The sequence below is a fragment of the Glandiceps talaboti genome, chromosome 19, assembly GCF_964340395.1.
Source record: "Glandiceps talaboti chromosome 19, keGlaTala1.1, whole genome shotgun sequence".
NCBI classification, from domain to species: Eukaryota; Metazoa; Hemichordata; class Enteropneusta; family Spengelidae; genus Glandiceps; species Glandiceps talaboti.
Genome location: NC_135567.1, coordinates 3893094 through 3899898, shown reverse-complemented (window position 1 = coordinate 3899898; position 6805 = coordinate 3893094). Strand labels below are relative to the sequence as shown.

The window sequence follows — 6805 nt, the reverse complement described above, 5'->3', positions numbered from 1 at the left end:
CCGAACACTAAATTCGGTCAAACAATTCACACACAGCTTCTATATGCTAGTATATTTTATTTATTTTATCACGTGTATGGAAATTTTAGTACAGCAGCATGGCTCATGATTTCGTTTAGTTGTTGACAATAAGGTGACCCCCTCCCCTTTATTCACTTTGTAAAAATGATGATTCACCCCCTTCATTGAGTCCCAAAATGAGGTGCCCCCCCCCCCCGGCCGTGAAAACTGATCTCTCCCTAATAAATTCATTTTAATTTTAAAAAACAAAGAGTTATTGAGGTCTCAAATGACAAACTCGGCTGTAGTGCTATGAATACAAAGCCAGTGTGCAGTAGTGTGTAGTGCTATGAATATAAAGCCAGTGTGCAGTAGTGTGTAGTGCTATGAATATAAAGCCAGTGTGCAGTAGTGTGTAGTGCTATGAATATAAAGCCAGTGTGCAGTAGTGTGTAGTGATATGAATACAAAGCCAGTGTGCAGTAGTGTGTAGTGCTATGAATACAAAGCCAGTGTGCAGTAGTGTGTAGTGCTATGAATACAAAGCCAGTGTGCAGTAGTGTGTAGTGCTATGAATATAAAGCCAGTGTGCAGTAGTGTGTAGTGCTATGAATACAAAGCCAGTGTGCAGTAGTGTGTAGTGCTATGAATATAAAGCCAGTGTGCAGTAGTGTGTAGTGCTATGAATATAAAGCCAGTGTGCAGTAGTGTGTAGTGCTATGAATACAAAGCCAGTATGCAGTAGTGTGTAGTGCTATGAATACAAAGCCAGTGTGTAGTAGTGTGTAGTGATATGAATACAAAGCCAGTGTGCAGTAGTATGTAGTGATATGAATATAAAGCCAGTGTGCAGTAGTGTGTAGTGCTATGAATACAAAGCCAGTATGCAGTAGTGTGTAGTGCTATGAATACAAAGCCAGTGTGTAGTAGTGTGTAGTGATATGAATACAAAGCCAGTGTGCAGTAGTGTGTAGTGATATGAATACAAAGCCAGTGTGCAGTAGTATGTAGTGATATGAATACAAAGCCAGTGTGTAGTAGTGTGTAGTGATATGAATACAAAGCCAGTGTGCAGTAGTATATAGTGCTATGAATACAAAGCCAGTGTGCAGTAGTGTGTAGTGCTATGAATATAAAGCCAGTGTGCAGTAGTGTGTAGTGCTATGAATATACAGCCAGTATGCAGTAGTGTGTAGTGCTATGAATATAAAGCCAGTGTGCAGTAGTGTGTAGTGCTATGAATATAAAGCCAGTGTGCAGTAGTGTGTAGTGCTATGAATATAAAGCCAGTGTGCAGTAGTATGTAGTGCTATGAATACAAAGCCAGTATGTAGTAGTATGTAGTGCTATGAATATACAGCCAGTATGAAGTAGTATGTAGTGCTATGAATACAAAGCCAGTGTGCAGTAGTATGTACCCTCACCAAACTGGAGGGCTAAATAAGCTCTCGGATAGCTATCCGATAGCTCTCAAAACTGAATTTTGGTGAAAAATAAGCTTTCGATAGCTATCACAGCTATTGAAGGCTAAGCTGAACAGTCATTGATGGCTAAGTGAACAAGATGTGAAGGATAACCCAAACCTTCATAGCTATCACAGCCATTGACTGGTAGACTGTGAAGGCTAAGTCAGAGGGCTAAGGTAAAAATTAAGCCTCCGATAGCTATCACTGCTATTGAAGGCTCATTGAGAAAGATGTGAAGGCTAAACCCCCTTATCCTTCGAAGCTATCACAGCCTTCGATAGGTAAGTTAACAAGTTGTGAAGGCTAAAACAGGCATCCACATAATAGCTATCAGAAATATTAACAGCCATATGTGAGCAAAGTAAAAAGCAAGCCATCGACAGAGGCATGAAGAAACATTGACTGATATAAAGCTCTGGATAGAACTTGAAGTTGCGAGTTGTTGGCACTTAAAGTGCAATTACCAATTTGTACAAAAGTCCAACCTTGTCAATATAACAGTAAAGAAGTCATTATTAATAATTACCAACAGAATTTGAATTTTAAAAACTAATGAGTTGCGATTCATCTAGTGTAATGTAAGTGTTTCTCAAAAAAATAAAAAAAATAAAAAAGGAACTACAAGCTACACCCTCCCGCCTATAAAAAATCTTATAATCTTAAAAAAATGTTAAAAAATAAAAATAAAATGGAATAAGTTAAAATAAAATGTTAAAAAATAAAAATAAAATGGAACTACATGCTAACCCCCCCCCCCCAACGCCTGTAAAACAATCTTCTAGTCTTAAAAAAATAAAATAAAATAAAATAAAAATAAAATGGAACTACAAGGTACCCCCCCCCCCTTTAGAGCAATCTTCTAGAGTCTCAGTATTTTGCCATGGACTAGAAGTAGAAGCTTGAAGACATTCATGCGTTTCGCTTGATCAGTGTTGCTTTTGCTTGATCACTGCGCTCATAAAACCAAATTATTCGCAACAGGCATCATTTTAATACAGTGTAAGTTCTCCGTGAAGGCTGTCATTATAATGAACATGCGTACGGTGGATGAGCAGAGGAGTTTACATTTAACAAACAACCAAACTGGTCATTGACCGTTAACCTTATGTAACATGTGTAAAGAGAGGGAAGTATGGTTGACCAAAGTAGATCTCTTAGGAAATGACATGCCTATAGCAGCAACCTTAAAATGTGAATTCCCTGTCAAGTAACTCGATAACAGCGGGAAATACGTGTTTATTTCTGAATTTTACGACGGGATTGTGGTGTTCCACTCGCCAAAGTGACCAAGTAAGTAATATTTACTCAGTATTGCATGCCTTGTGCAGTCGAGAAATCCATGATTAACTGCTTTATTTTTTTCTTAGCCTTAATGTAGAATTACTTTGTCACTGTCTAAATTTACTGAACCTTTTCTGAGATTTCCTTACACTGATTGCCATGAACAGCACAGTAGATCCTAGCTCTTGAAATATGCACTCTGAGAACTCCGACGCATGGACTGAGATGTGTCAAATATGGCAGTGAATGCATACTTTTTCTGTATTTTATTTACTTATCTTTGTATGCTTTACCATGCTCGCTAAAGCATGATGTTACGCAATAAAGATTGATTGATTGTAATACTTTAAGTTTTTACACTCTTTATGGAACGGTGTTACGATGGCCTATGTAATATTTTTTGTGCAATATTAGTTGTGTTTTCTCTAAGCTTAGAATAGAATAGAACAATCAATTATAGTCTGACATGTATGAAAGTAACACTTCATTGTAGAAGACACTGAACAAATTGTATGTCGAGTTGTAACTGGCACTATAATTTTGTCTGTTTATCTCCACAGGGTACAAAGTCCATGAGACCACTTGTGATTCTAACAGAACACCCTGTTGAGTATAGTGATGTAAAAGTTAGTTCTGTTGGTCTGTTCGATGCAGAAAATAATGCTGCTAAAGCTAAGGATTATCGTGGTGAGTTGATTTTAATAATAACTTGTGTGGTCACCATACATGAGTGGAACAAATAACACATTTGTAAGTGATTGATGAATTTCTAACAAACCTTAAACAGTGTTAATCTTGCTGCATCATAGCAAAATAATTCTTGATTAACAGTGAACATTAAACAAGTAGAGATGGGTGGGGGGGGGGGGTTGAGTATGAAATTCTTTGAATCTTCTCCTTTTACATGTTATATGTAAACAATGTGAATGATTTAACATTAAGAGTTGATTTTTTGAACAAACTACTTCAATGCCAACACCTCATTTAGGTAGATTGTGCTGAAAGTTGGAGTGTATAACCACAATCTTGGTGTGTATTGTGAAATTAACGGTTTCTAGATGACAAGTAATATGTTTAACCTCAAATTTAAACATGAATCCTCCTTTATTATGGAAGAATTCTGGGAGAGTCTGTGTTGACACATTAAGATGTGATTTAAAAAGTGTATTACTGCCTGAGGTTTCATATATCTTGCATGTATTTTCGATATATTTCAGGATCGCTCATGAATTCTGTTCTTGGCCTTGTTTTTACAAGGCAAGAACTAATGAATAGCTGTGGTGTCAGGGTTTAAGGAGAGGCAAGGAGCGGCACAACTTACCTGTCCTAGATGTTCATAATATTGATACAGTCAGAGGTATGTTATATTTATATATATTTATATAAAATTATGATAGGTAATTTCTAATAATATTGCAAATCTTGTATCTGTGAACTGATCTTGTTACAATATATTTTTTCAAAATGAACAATTATTTCCTAAATGTACCACATACAATTCATGAAATTAAAACAGAAAGTGGAATGTATTTGGCGTAGTTTTACAAGAAAATGTACCACAAAATTACTCCATGTGCCTACATGTACATGTATCAGCAGTTTCTAAACTTTTGTGTATACTTACATACAGTGTACATCAGTATCATACATTGAGTGATTATATATATTTTCTTTTTCTTTCAGTGTACCTTGCTGCAAAAGCTAAAGATACAACTTGGACGTGATGCCTAATAAAACTTTCAATGAAAAAATCCCAGCAGAGGTCGGTAATTCAAAATGGTACTGAAATGCTTTAATTGAAAAAAAAAAGTAAATATAAAGAGGAAAAAAATTGACACCCCCCCCCCCAAAAAAAAAAAAAAAAAAAAAATTCTAGCGTATTGGTGAGATTGTTCATGAAGACATATGAACTTTCAATGAGTTTCAGTGCCTAATTTTGAAATACTGATCTGTGTTCAATATTGATAATAAGTGACAATTTTGTAACATTCATTATTTTGAGAAAATGTTTCAATGTCTTCTTCTGACTTATTGAACTATGGTACAATATTGATTTCCAATTACATTATTTGTAACTTTTGATTGTCTTATTGAGCTGTTGTTCCTTATACTGCCTCTCCTGACATTTATATTTCAAACAACGTCGATTCTGATTTTCAATGGTTCCTATTATCAGATATGTGTTGCACCAATCTGATTTTTTTTAAAAATGAAATAAATATAGTATTATCACTTAAATTTGTTTCGTTTACAGTGGTATATGCTTTTGTATGGCTTCTACTTACAGAACTTTGTGCATTTTGGGGAAAATATTGTTTGATGTCAAGGTATTTGTAGCTATTTAAAGATCCCAGCTAACAATCATTTACTAAGTTGCTAGTGCATATTTCTCTACTACATCTTGATGGTAAGAGTGGTTGCTAACCAGTTTATTATTGAAGCATACTTGGCTTGCAACTGACAGACACTCGTACACTCAAGGTTGGATATTTTGACAAGTACAATAACTTGAACAGAATATCTATCAGCAGGTACGTGATAGCTATCAGATGGTAAGTAAGCCTTCTCTTATCATAGTTCATGCTCTGAGAATAGCTATCGGAAGGCTAATTCGTGTTCTGAGAATAGCTATCGGAAGGCTTAGCTATATATCTCTCGTCATGTAGAATACCCCCTAAGAATGGATAGCTATCGATAGGAAAATAGCTATCTACGGGTATGTGATAGCTATCAATGGCTGAGCAATCCACCTCATTTACATAAAATGATAGCTATCAATGATAGCTATCAATGATAGCTATCGACGGCTAAGTTAGCCTTCTCATTTAAATAATTCGTGCTCTCACAGAGCTAAGGTATAGCTATCGGAAGGCTAACTAGCTCTCGATGGCTAAGTAGATACCTGCCTCTGCTGTGTCTGAGGGTTATCACCACCTTGATGATAGCTATCAAAAGTCTTCCTAGGATAGCTATCGAAGGGTAGTCTTTGATAGCTTTCTGAGAGCTAATGGAAGCTTTCCTGTTTGGTGAGGGTAGTGCTATGAATACAAAGCCAGTGTGCAGTAGTATGTAGTGATATGAATATAAAGCCAGTGTGTAGTAGTATGTAGTGCTATGAATACAAAGACAGTATGTAGTAGTTTGTAGTGATATGAATACAAACCAGTATGCAGTAGTATGTAGTGATATGAATACAAATCCAGTGTGTAGTAGTATGCAGTGATATGATTACAACGCCAGTATGGAGTAGTATGTAGTGATATGAATACAAAGCAAGTGTGTAGTTGTATGTAGTGATATGATTACAACACCAATATGGAGTAGTATGTAGTGATATGAATACAAAGCCAGTCTGGAGTGCTATGAATACAAAGCCAGTATGTAGTAGTATGTAGTATTATGAATACAAAGCCGGTATGTAGTAGTATGTAGTGATATGATTACAATGCCAGTATGTAGTAGTAAGTAGTGCTATGAATACAAAGCCATTATGTAGTAGTATGTAGTGATATGAATACAAAGCCAGTATGTAGTAGTATGTAGTGATATGAATACAAAGCCAGTATGTAGTAGTATGTAGTGATATGAATACAAAGCCAGTATGTATAGTAGTATGTAGTGATAAGAATACAAAGCCAGTATGTAGTAGTATGTAGTGATATGAATACAAAGCCAGTATGTAGTAGTATGTAGTGATATGAATACAAAGCCAGTATGTAGTACTATGTAGTGTTATGAATACAAAGCCAGTGTTTAGTAGTATGTAGTGCTATAAATACAAAGCCAGTATGTAGTAGTATGTAGTGCAAATTGTGTGTATGCTTGTAGTATGTAGTGATATGAATACAAAGTCGGTCTGGAGAGCTTTGAATACAAAGACAGTATGTAGTAGTATGTAGTGCTATGAATACAAAGCCAGTATGTAGTAGTATGTAGTGATATGAATACAAACCGGTATGCAGTAGTATGTAGTGATATGAATACAAATCCAGTGTGTAGTAGTATGCAGTGAGATGATTACAACGCCAGTATGGTGTAGTATGGAGTGATTTGAATAC

General features: G+C 35.7%; 1 long non-coding RNA gene across 1 annotated transcript; it reads left to right on the top strand.

Annotated features, from left to right (window-relative positions):
• The first annotated feature begins 2591 nt into the window (after window positions 1–2591).
• Window positions 2592–4057, top strand: LOC144449884 (uncharacterized). The gene is made up of 3 exons (XR_013482186.1): window positions 2592–2756; window positions 3308–3434; window positions 3965–4057. It is a non-coding gene; the product is annotated as an uncharacterized LOC144449884 (long non-coding RNA).
• The last annotated feature ends 2748 nt before the right edge of the window (window positions 4058–6805 follow it).